The following is a 13,054-nucleotide window of genomic DNA, read 5'->3' as shown; positions in this document are numbered from 1 at the left end:
ACTTCCTTGACTACTTAACATGCACACTGGAGCCTCCAACACTGAGCCATATAGATTTGTCTTTGTCTTTTGTGTTAATTATTAGCTGCTGCAGAGCTGTCTCTGTGGGTGAACGCACACAGAAACAAAGGCGGCAAGGTTGTAAAACCTTTTATCTCTATCAGGGCACATTATTTGATAAGGTGCTAAGCTAATAGTAACGCATGTCAAATTGTGTTTAGACAGATCACTGTGCTGGGAATTGGAGGTTATATTTGCCTGTGGAAACCAGCACCTGGAGGAGCAAAGAGAAATTCATACCAATATTCATAGAGCTATGCAAATTGCAAACCCTCGCAAAGTGGTTATCTTACAAATGGCTCCGACTAGGATAATGAGCCTCTGTTATTTCATTTGCCTTGTGCCTACCCCTCTGAACTTCAATCATTCATATTTTCATAGAAGCAGTTAAAACAAGAAAGGGAATATGGTACAGTGAGCAATGTAATATGATGTCAAAAATGCACAATCTGCACATTCAAAAGTGGATTTGAGGGCCTTTAATTTTTGGGTGCCCATCTGGAGATGCTGTAAAGGGGGCTGTTTTTTCAGCACATGCTTAATGCCTGACCTCAGGAAAATCAGGGACCTATAAGAGGTCTCAGGTTGGGCACCCAAATCTTTTGAAAATGTCAGAGCTTCAACAGAACCATATAATATGGGCAGGATATTGTGCATTGAGATACAATGCAAAGAAATCTAAAGTCATGTTAATGGGGACTATAGGGACAGAAATCAAAATTGAAGAAGAGAAACTGGAGAAGGTGGACAATTTTATATATCTTGGAAGTACCATCATCCAAGATGGTACTAGTTCCAAGGAAATAAGAAGAAGAATCAGGAAGGCAAATGCTGTATTTGGAAGACTCAAAAACATCTGGCAACTCAAAAACATCTCCCTCAAGACAAAACTGAATGTGTACAAAGCAATTGTTATCCCATCACAACATATAGCAGTGAGACATGGCAACTTATCAAGAAAGCTACGCAAAAGCTAGATGCATTTCTTCGCAAATGTCTGAGAAGAAGATTGGGAATAACTTATAGAGATAGGAAGACGAATGAAGAAGTCAGAAAAATGACTGGACAAGGCACCCTCTCACAAATAATCTACAAAAGACGACATTAGTGGCTGGGACATGTGTTGAGAATGGAAAAAGAACACTTACCAAATACCGCCCTTGAATGGAAGCCAGAAACTGCCAGAAGAAAGAGAGGAAGATCATGAATAACATGGAAACTAACAGTTCTGAATGACATCAAGCACCTCAACATGAAACAGGAAGATTTGGAGAGAAGGGCAGTTGACAGGCAAGGATGGCAAATGTGGGTAGCCTAATATGCAGCAAAGCACAGGATGGACTAAGGTCTAAGGTAGGGATTGTACTTGTCATTTCTAAACAAAAGTGTGTGGTAGATTTAAGAACACTCATTTATAACTTCCAAGGGGTTCATCCTGGCCGTTATTTCTCTTGTTCCTTCTTACCTAATACAACTGCACTAAGTGCAGAGGTGGTCGCGTGGAAGAGAATTGCTGGATGGGAAGCTAACAGAAAATATAGATTCCCCTCAAATTTTAATGGCTGATAATGGCACTCCGCCTGCCTGCACGCTAAGAACACTGTCACACGTCCTCAGGAGACTATTCCAGTGGCTTTGCCCACCCACTTAGAATGGTGCTTCAGTATCTGAACCGGGGTTTCCATAATGAATGCTGCACATGTTCTCCTGCCATCTCATTCAACCCCCTAAACATTTTTCTATGACAAAGACCTTGAGGTGCCACAAAGAATGACCCCAAATGCTTGGTTTCTAATTTGCACATAGCTTACAACCTTGATTAGCTGAAAGTCATTGGGGCCAGTGAATATATTTAGATCAGCAGGATTTCAGGTAATCAAAGATATTTTCAGCATAATTAATAGATGTCGGGGCGGGGTGGGGGGGCATAACCCTGTTTTACAAACAAAGTTTTGAATGACTGAGGTTCAAATAATCAGAGTGGTTCTGTACACAAATACAAAACAAGATTTAGGTTATTTTTCTTCTTTCACCTTCTGACTCCATGGGAATCCGGTGATGACAGCTACTACTTCCCCTCTGCCAAAAGTTGCCCTTAAAGAGAAATATCAGATTAGATTTATACAACTGTGTAACGTTCTGTACCTGGCAGGCATATGCATGGGTGCTGGTGTTTCTATATGTTAGAGATTAACTTGAGCTTCAAAATTCAGATCCAGATTCCAAGCAGCCCAAAACTGAAAGGTTTTCAGATCCATGGCTTTAGTTCAGCCTGTTACAAAGCAGGGCCGGCTCCAGCATTTCTGCCGCCCCAAGCCAAAAAAAAAAAAAAAGCTGCAATCACGATCGCGATCGGCGGCGGCAATTGGAAAAAAAAAAAACTGCGATCAGTGGCGGCAGTTCAGCAGCAAATCCTTCGCTCCTAGAGGGAGTGAGGGACCTGCCGCCCCCGAATTGCCGCAGGTGCCGCCCCTCTCCCTTGGCCGCCCCAAGCACCTGCTTGTTAAGATGGTGCCTGGAGCCAGACCTGTACAAAGGCAGGCACCATCTCAATTCTGGCTTCCAACACCTCCAGAATTCAATTTCAAGTAAGCAGGATCTTAAGTTTTACACCGCATCTAAAAGAAGAAACTTCCAACAGAACAGCATCTCCTAACCCTATCTGTGAGCATTAGTTCAGCACCAGCTCCACAAGAGGATAGCTCCTATTGACTCAGCAACACCACTTCCTGTCCTTGAAGGTTTTCTGTCCAAGTATTGATCCAGCCCAGAACTGCTTAGCTTGTTATCAAGCTAATGAGAACCCCAATATATACAGCAACAAGCTCAGTTGTGCTTTTTCTGTGCAACCACTAGGATCAGCCAAAGCTGGAGGCAGGACACAAGGCCTGAATGATCAACAGTCTGTGCCACCACAGCAAATCTTATGTTTGTTATATCAGTTTGTTTTGCATTCAAGTCCACAGACACAGTATCAGAGCTAAACAGTAAAAGAATGACAAGATTCTGGGTGGGAAATGGCTGATCTGTTAATGGGAACCAATTTTAATTACCAGAAAAACCTTTAGAGGTCCTGTGAGTCAGCTGCAAGGACAGGAGGTGCAGACTGAACAAATACTTTTAATGGATAGGCTTTTACTCTCTTTTTTTTTTAAACTATCAATATGGTAAAACATCTGTGTTCCCAACCCAGGGAAGCACAGCTCAATGTCACCTTCCTATCTGTGAAATCTCTCAAGGAAAAACCGAATGGCTTTTGATAGATTTCATGAGAACGTATTTTCTTCCCTCGAGAGTTGACTAAGATTAAGATAGCATCACCATTTTTTGCTTTTCGGATCCGGGTTTGGTGGCTGCCCAGGCAACCCTCTTGCAACAGGCCCTCGGAATCTAAGGAAAATTGGGTGGGGTGTGGAAGGGAAACATCCTGGCTTTAAGAATGTTGTTCTCTGTAAAGTCAATTGCATATGACAACACATTTGAGAGGGATGTGCCAGGACTGGAAATGCTCAGGTCCTTGGCACTGTGATCAGATGCATTAAGGTTACCAGTGGCCAAAGTTGATCTCAAACATCTTAAACCTGAGAGTCCCTTCATATGAAAAATGGGAGATAAAGAGACATCAGGAACCATAAATTTGGAGAGGGAAGGAAGAGGCCATGTAGTTTTCACAACAGAGACAGGAGCCAATTTTCTGCCTGGTGAGACATGGATCTGCCCTGTCAATGCCATATGGAGAGGGAGTTTGGGGCAGTGGTCTGAAATGTGCAGAGGCAGGCAATGTTTATTTGGAAAGGAAGATTTCATCTGTCTGGCAAGACTAAGTGGACTGAAGCTTCCAGCACAGATATAGATGGGTCTCTTCAGTGTCATGGCAGGGGCAGGGAGAATTGGGTGCCACAAGCTTATAGAGTCCTTCAGAGTGTGGGGTCCAGATCAGCTATTGTCCAGTGTTTGTCTGCCATTGGCTATAAAGTAGTAGTATGTAGCGTCTTGCAGAGATGGCTGTTCTAGGGAAGATGTCAAATTGGTAGAGGTGGGCATCACCCAAACCGCCAAATCTGAACACTTCCAAAGTCTAAATGCAGTCCTTTGCAGCTTGGGCCCATCCCTTCAAATGAGCAGGTAAGTGGACGTACACACATTACATTGGATGGGTAGATGCAGGTAGCAGCAATTAATAGTAATACCTTGCACTTATATAGTACTGTGACTCTAGCTTTAGAAAAGAAGGCAAGTATCATTATCCCCATTCTATAGCTGGGGAAAGTAAGGCACAATGAAGTGAAGTGACTTGTCTAAGCTCATCAAGCAGGCCTGCGTCAGAGCCAGGAATAGAGCCAGTACAGAAACAGGAACAGGTTCTTAAGTCCCTCCCCAGTGTTCTATCCAACAGCAAACCACTCATATTTAATAAGAAGCCTAGAGCACTTGTCTTTGCCCTGCTCCTATGTAATATAAAGCTGCTTTAACGTATACTAACTCCATGCTCTAACTCCCTATTAGTCTTAGGATGGTAAATACAAAGTGAAAACATTGAGTCAAAGTGTCAAGAATGATTTCTTCCCAATTTGATTATAATTACATCACTAGCCTTGATGTTATAACATTTAAATATATTTTCCCAACCTAACTGAGATAAGCTCAGATAGTTTCTAAACCAGGTAATACATCTTTAATTCAGAGGAGCATGGCACTCAGCAAGAGGATGCAAATGAGACCAAACAGAGCAGACCTGATAGAGAAACCTCGTCCACCCACAAAGATGGGTTATGCATGTCACATTTTCCACTCTACTTCTCTTAAACATGTTTTCCACATTCTACTGCTAAAAATAACTCGGTGTTACATTAGAAAAGGAGCAGCAGCAGAAACCAGTACGTGCAGGCAATTTATTTTTTTTTAAAGAGGGCAGCATTTTATCTGTGGTGTTGCAGACTTCTTTAGGGTAACCACAGCTGTTCAACAGCAATACTATATACGTGAAAGATGAGACTGATAGACTGTGCACGCACACTTGTGTGTGTGTAGTGAGCTTGATTCTGCCCTCACAGTGTAAATCTGGAATAACTTGATGAGGTTATATTAGGCTAAACTAGTCTGAGTGCCAAATCAGGCTGAATATATATATATATATATTCACATACACACACACACACACACACACACACACACACACACACACACACACTCAGATACACACAAACAAGCATTTATTCATATCTGTTTAATGGAACATGCAATAATTGTACAAGTTATCATGCTGAAAGATTACTGCAAAATTGGGATATTCTCTGAAGGCAAAAACGCTACAAACAGAATCTCATCTAAGCAGTGTCTGCTCTCTCATTTTCAGTGTCACCATTATAAGACAGTAACAACAGTAAGGAGAGAATTATAATAAAACTGAGTCCTTAAACAACACTTTTTGTGTATCCATCTCAAAGCACTTTGGGAAACATTAATTAAGCCTCACTGTGAAGTCAGATGTTACTCCTACTCCAGTTGAAGCATCACTCCAATGATTAACAAAGCAAGGCTAACCCACTATTAATATAATAGAAGGTAACCACTCTCCAATAGAGTATGTATGTGTGTATCTATGAAGGCCAAGTACAATTGTTATTATGCACTAGGTATTTATGTATATTCCTGTTTATACTATGTAGCTTGTTTAACATTTCCGGGAGAAGGCCAATAGAGAAATTATCAAATATCAATACATTCACATATATTTAAATAATAAAAGCTTTTATAGCAAAAGTCACCAAACAGTGCCACCTGCTGTAGACTGCACATTACTGCTTTGTAGCCCTATGCTTTGTGATTCTCAATTACCTTAAACTCAAAGGTTAAAATATTACATAGCTAAAGCAATTCATTCAAATTAGAAACTGAAGAGCTATATGGAGACGAAAGGAACAAAGAAACAAGCAAACATCATTTAACTGAGCTTTGCTGGAATCAGAAAGATATAAGGTCTATTGTGCCTTTCTGCTGTTGTAGTGTCTCCTGGACCTTTGAATAGGTAATAGTCTGTGTACAGAAATCATAATGCAAACATAGATACATAGACTCCAAGTAAATGCCTATAGGACTGTATTCACAATCAGCTAATTAATACAAGGGAAATGTTCCAACTGGGACTGGAAGAGGAGATCTCTCTGGTTACCAGATTAAAGGCTTTGTAGTTGAGGAAACAGAACAGGCCAGCACCATCAGCTCTCATAGAAGTCAATGGCAAAAAACCCAAAGTCCTGCAGTGTATAAAGGATCAGACCACTACTTCAGGGCAGTTGTTTTCAGTCTTTCCCACACCAGGACCTGCCTCCCATCTAGCCAGGGCCTAGCCTTGAATCCCCACCCATTTAGCAACCCAGAGCAGGGTGATTGCAACCCTCCCTAGACCTCTTTGCAACTCCCAGGTAGAGAATCCATGGTCTAAAATAAATTCATTAATCCAACCATGACTCCTCACGTCATTCCTAATGTAACAGTTGGACTACAAGGGTATTTACATTGAGGATTAGTCCCATAAATGCTTTAAGAGTTCATACAAAGAGGTCCTTACAGTTGAATCTTCCATTTCCATGATCATGAGCCTATTTGGACTGAACATGTCTTTGGTACTTCAGCTCAGGAGATGTACTTTCATACCATACTGATGCTATCACAGGGGTTAGAAACCAAGGAGACAAATATCCTTGGCAAACTGTACAGAAGTATCTTATTTTGATCCCCCAGCTACTGTGGTGATAAGAACAAGAAAAAAATAATCATAAGAATGAGACACAGAGAGGTTAAGGCCTTCCACATTTTTTAAAATATTCACAAATTTTAGGTGACATAATTATTGAGTGCCCAATTCGAGGTACCTTGATTTTCAGAGCTGTTGCACCCACAACTCAGCAGCAAGTCATTAGGAGCAGCAGTCACTGATTTACTCTGAAAATCAGCTCCCAGTCATTCAGTAGGACCCAAGCTGGGCAACCAACACTTCTGGCATCCAAAAATTACAAGCTGCTTTTGAAAACATGAGTGAGGCAGTGCAGCTTAATGGATGGAGCACGGGACTTAGAGGACCTGGGTTCTGTTCCCAGCTCTGCTACTGTTCTATGGGCAGAGCTTGGGGAAGTCACTTCACCTCTTTATATCTCAGTCTCAACATCTATAAAATGGGGTTAATGATACTGACCTCCTTTTGCAAAGTACTTTGAGCTCTATAGATGAAACATGCTACATAAGAGCTAGTGATGATGATGATTAAATTACTTTCGCAAGTGACCCAATGAGTCCATAACAAAGCTGGGAACAGAACTCACATCTCCTAACTCCCCACAGTGCCACAGCCAGATACCACAGGTTCAAATCCCACCAGGGAAGACATCTTTTTTCAAGCTACACAAATTGCATTAGTTAATTGAATGGATGCTTTTTGCATCCGACCTAGGTCCTATCTGCTCTAAATAGATACTAAAGATTCTGCAGCACTTTTCATAAAACTAGGGGTTTGGATCTATTTCCCAGGGCCAAATTTTCCTTCTCCCCCTTTTCTGTTGTGCAGTGTTCTGTATGCCAGCTGGTTGCCACCTGTACCTCCGAGATAGCTGCAGTACAGTGGTACAGTAAGTACATACTGTAGTTCATGAAACACTGCTATCCTTTGGGAGGAAAGGCGCTATATAAATATAAATGGTTGTTATTCCCAGGGATGAGGGGACGTTGATGCTACCACATCTCTTGGCAATTTTTCACTCACATGGCCACGCGACTTTTACTTTTGTAAAAACAGGTTAATTAAATACAGATTGATTTACATTTTTTAATTCACAATGAAATTAAAGTGAAAAACGTCATGTCACAGGTGAAGCTCTATTAAAAGCCAAAGAGACCGTGACAAGAATGAAAAGTACCCATCTTAATTACTTTTGCATTTACCGTGCCACACTCTTACACAGCGATATTGTTCTCCTCTAGTGTGAACTCCATTCTTAGGAACGGTGCTGGACTGACAGCACTGGAGACTAGAAGGCCTGATTCTCATTTACACAAGGGTCCTATCACACTGCTCTGACAGTGTAAAGGGACCTTAAAGCCCATGTAAATGGTATTTATGCCTACTCTGCCAGATCTGCATAGAGGGATTGGACTATAAATGAGCCCTGAAGTCTTCTTTTTATTCACAGAACGGACTGTCCAGTTGAAGACCAAGCCTTCCCAATCTACCAGGCCAGTGCACACTGAACCTCCTCTTAAAGGTGCTCCCAGGAAGTAAGAATACCTCTTAGGTCAGACAAAACCTTCTCTCAGAACCCCAACTGTGTAGGTGTCTGGATTTACAATTTGACTTTCCAGGGGCACTTTATAAGTAAAGCAAACTGACACAAAGACAGACTTTGCACAGGATTCTAAACACCGTCCTTATTTACTCAGGTGGCATGAAAAACACACAGACCTAAACAAAATGACAAACACACCTGTATGCATTTCCCTGCCCAGTTTCCTCACCTCTTTCTTCAGGATTAGGGCAGTCTTATGGAGAGTCCAGGGTCTTTCTTCTACACATGCCTCCTCTTCGGAATCACAGCATCTCTCTCGCTGTGCATAAAATTTCTCTAAAATGGCCAGCAAGAACCTTTTTTTTTTTTATCACCTCCGATCCTCTTTATCAAATGATTCCCAGTCAGCTTCATCAGGTGATCAAAGTCCCTCACCGAGTGATCCATTGCTTAGTTACCAACCTCTGAGCAGACTGGTTCTTCGGGACAGAGGTGGTCCTATTTGAATAGAGTACCATTGGGGTTTATTGACCCTCTAGTGGTAGCCTTGTGCCACCATCCCTTGGAATTTCAGTCCAACATAAATATAAAAAGTCAGAGAAGGCAGGAAGCTCCATACTCAAAATGGAGTTTTCAGTCTAATACCAATACATATAAAGAGACCCCAATACCAAGCAGAATTCATAAGCTCTACATAGAAAATTTTCCCCATGGAGTCACACCAGCAGGGAATTTGACTCCTTTTTCTCCTTCACCTTTCCATACTCACTTTCCTGATGCCTAGCAAAATCATCCCCTTGCACCAATACACACTCTTTCCCTAACAGGTGTCCTAATTTTCACTTTGAAAAGCTAATCATCCTAATATATTTTAGTGAACCTACAATGAATGGCAGGTATATTTAGGAAGCTTATGAGCCTGATGCTGCTCTCACACCTAATTTACACTGTTGCAATTCCATTGACTTCAACTGAGGAACTCCTGATTAACACCATCACAAAGGAGATTAGAATCAGTTCCTATGAGTATCCGAAACAGGAGATGGAATGGATCAGCCTGCGTGTGCATTAATGTGTTGTACCTATTTTAAGCATTGTTTCTCTTAGACCAGAATGTGGGCCATACCATCTGCAGTCTCTCCTCGTTCCTGTGACATGGAGCCTAAATTTAGTCCAGGAGTGGAAAATGCACTTGTGAAATTCAAATTCTGCATTGTAGCCAACCCTCCTAAACTTGCATGAAAACCATTGCTAGGCCTCCTCTAGGTCTCCTTATGGACAAAATATGGTTCAGAGGATGTTGCACCACACTGGGAGTTGGGTGACCGAGGTCCTATTGCTGTCTGTGCCACTGACTTGTTGTGTGGCCTTGCCCAAGCTATTTTACTTCTTTAACCCTTAATTACCCCTCCATAAAATGGGGAGGATCATAATGATATTTACTTATCTTTGTAAAACAACATGAAATCTATAGCTGAAAACTGCTCAGCAGTATTATTGTGCCCAATGTTTATGGCATACTGTATTGCTCACTGAAGGAACATGTTCTTTCCGTTTGGAATTTCCAAACTCTGGCTCTTGATGATCACATCCTGCTGTAGATAGCAGACAACCGATCTCTCATCACTTACACCCTGGTCCATGCCATCCAATATTGACCTGAGACATAACAGACATCTACAAAGTCTCTTGTGGGTGGAAGGTCATTCTACATCTTATTGCTGCTCAATGTTATTTTATTTTTCAATGTTTTAAAAGTCTCTATTGTCTCTGTGCACGTGTGCAACTGTAAACAGTACAAAACGTAACAGTAGGCTTCCCACATAACAGATGCCAGTATACACAGAACAACTACTCTGCACAACCTTAGGTGAAAAGGCTAAGTAAACAGCTGGGCTTTGCATGGTGTCCTGAAGGTTAACAAGTGCTGTCTGTGCTGGGTCAACAGCACAGTGGATCTCAGAGGCAAGGCTCCACCTTAAAATAAACTTGCTACCCCTGTTCAGATCTAAGGACTGTTAGCACAAGTGAATCTGCAGAGGTCTCTCTGCCACCAAAGCTTCTTGAGACTACAGGAGCAATCCAGGATCCAAAAATACTTCATCCCTGGATGAAGGGAAAGTAAATCTCTCTGACAATGAGAGTGGGCAATATCTTTGCCAGACTCGCTAGATGCTTTCATCAACCTACTACCATCAACTCCACCTTTTGTGAGCTGAGCCTCAGCCCCCTCACTCTTCAAGTCCCTGTGTTGGCCACATGCCTTGAAGAAGAGATGTGAAGAAGCATGTAATCAGCATAGTGATGGCATTGCTGCCCAAACCACCTCATTACCTCTCCAAGTGCCTGACATACCCATTCAACAGGGAAGGTTGTAGAACAGGACTGTAATGGAGTCCTTGGAGGGCCAGGTGGCGTAGTGGGTATACTCATCAGACCTAGTATTGCCTCTTAGCAAGAAGGCCTTTCAGAAATTCCTCACCTGAGAATGGGTTTAACTTCACATCGGGTTTGCATTGTCCTTGCCCTCTTCTTATCAGCGGGGGTGTGAGATTGGAATGTGGCTTATGCCCTTCCTGCAACAGTGGCAGTTGGTAGGGAACCCAGGCCCTCTCCCTCCACCAGGCTCTGATCCCAGGCCTTTGAGGGTCAACAGTGTCCAGCACCCTGGAGTGCCTTCAGAGTTGCCCTCCCTGGGTCACTTCCTACCATCCGTCTCAACCCATGGCTCCAAGTCCAACATAAGATAACAAAAGAAAAAGAAAAGATTACTAAACCTTCAGCCCCATCTGGGCTTAGCATGCAGTGCTGGATTGCTCCCTTTTAAGCTTCCTCTCCAGTTGGAGCATGTTCTGCAGGTCTGGAAGGGTGGTGCTAACTGGGCCCAGTATTGTCCTTTAACCCTTTCAAGCTCAGTGTGGGATTTGTACACTCCATCACAAGAACCCAACTGAGCACTGCCCGAAAGGGTCCTTGGGGTGAACGTAAAAAGAGTGAAATCTTTTGATGAGGAAAGAACAGAGCCATTCACCTATATGTGGGGATGATAGCTGGGCCAACAAAACTTCATGGCTCGTGGTATCTGGTGCTGTATTGAGAACTGTGTTGGAATTGCAGGCTATCGCTTTAAGAATGAGGGGTTTCCTGTTCCAGCTTGCAGGCTAGGGGGCTCTTTCAAGAATGTGTGATCAGAGTCAGTCTGGAAAAAGCCATCCTAAAATGAGGTAGAGTGCCTCTCTGCCTTAGGAAGTAGCCTGCTTTGTCTCTGTCTGGTTTTGTTTCTTGTGTTATTATTGTTCTAGATTCTTCAAATAAAAGTAGTGTTACCTTTCAACCTTCCAGAAAGAGTATTTTATGTTTTGATCTAACTTCTCTGTTTGTATGCCATGAATATAATAGTATCAAAGGCATTTGACAGGTTCAAAAGAACTGGGACCTTTGGTTGGTCAGTTGCCCCTAGTGGCTCTTCATCTTCTCATGACAAATGCACAACTTGTGTCTCAAGCTCTGTCTGCTTAATTTGTTTATGGCTCAGCTTTTTCTCTCAGTGTCAATGTGCTGTTTGAAAAATAAATATGAAATTCTGTAAATTTACAGACAGATAATTGGCAGCTAGGGTGCACAATCAACCGCAGTAAATTAACTGTTTAAGCCATAAATCAAGTTTATGATTTGCACTGTTAATTTAATTGTTAAAAATGTGCATTTTAATAGTAAGTAGCAGTTGAAAGAAACCAATTTAACAGTGACAGATAGTTTCTAGCCATAAACAGTATTAAAATACTGAATTTAAACAGCAACCTCCTGTCCAATTGTTGTAGACAGATATTACAGAGTGTGATCTTAAAATTCCAAATTAATTGTTTATTTCAACAGGTTTTTTTCTTTTCTTCTTTGAAATTAGGCAATTATCTAACTTTGAGGACTGTTTTCATGTGACTATGTACAAAGAAGCTCATGTTAAACAGGAAATACCAAGGAAGGACCTAGTTCAACTCCACCTTCAGAGAGAAGACCAAGAAGAGAACTTCTTAATGACAAAACAGTTGCTCTTCAGAGAGGCACAAGTGTAAGGAATGGGAATGCAGCAGAAACCATGTGGAAGTCAGTTTTCCAGAACATCCTAATTACAGACATGAGCAAACGTGTGTACACCATTTGCACAGATACACACTTATTGGACAAAATGGAAAACTACTTAGGAGTTCATGAGCTGCGGAAAAGCTTCCACCACTGGGAGTTTCCAAAGCCTGCTCCTTCTGTGTAAGATCAGTTGATGGCAAAGAAACAGCAGCAGCTTACACGCAGTGTGATCAATACATGTGCCAAAGATCCAGAAAGCTCTGCAGTTGCTGTAAATTGTAATGCTATTGCCTCTTTCTTAGGTTCAATTAATGATTGCAATGGTGTTAGCAAGCAAGTTCTTTGGAGTGACTGCCCAATGTCTAGAGTCTAAATGCCACTAAAAAGGACTTTACTCAGCTTCTGCAAATTCCATACGGAAGTCTTTGTATCTGAATAGTCCACATTAAAAATTTAATTGTTTTCTATACTGAAACACAGATGTGCATATATTACACTCTGTGGTGTCAATCACCTCCCACATGCCTCCCAAGTAAATAGAAACAACAGTAACAATCTCTCTCTCTCCCCCCCCTTCAAACTTCCAGCCTATAAGAGAAGTAGCTTGGTTAATAGATATAGGAGGTTTTCTT

The sequence above is a fragment of the Chrysemys picta genome, chromosome 7, assembly GCF_011386835.1.
Source record: "Chrysemys picta bellii isolate R12L10 chromosome 7, ASM1138683v2, whole genome shotgun sequence".
NCBI classification, from domain to species: Eukaryota; Metazoa; Chordata; order Testudines; family Emydidae; genus Chrysemys; species Chrysemys picta.
This window is presented reverse-complemented; position numbering follows the sequence as displayed.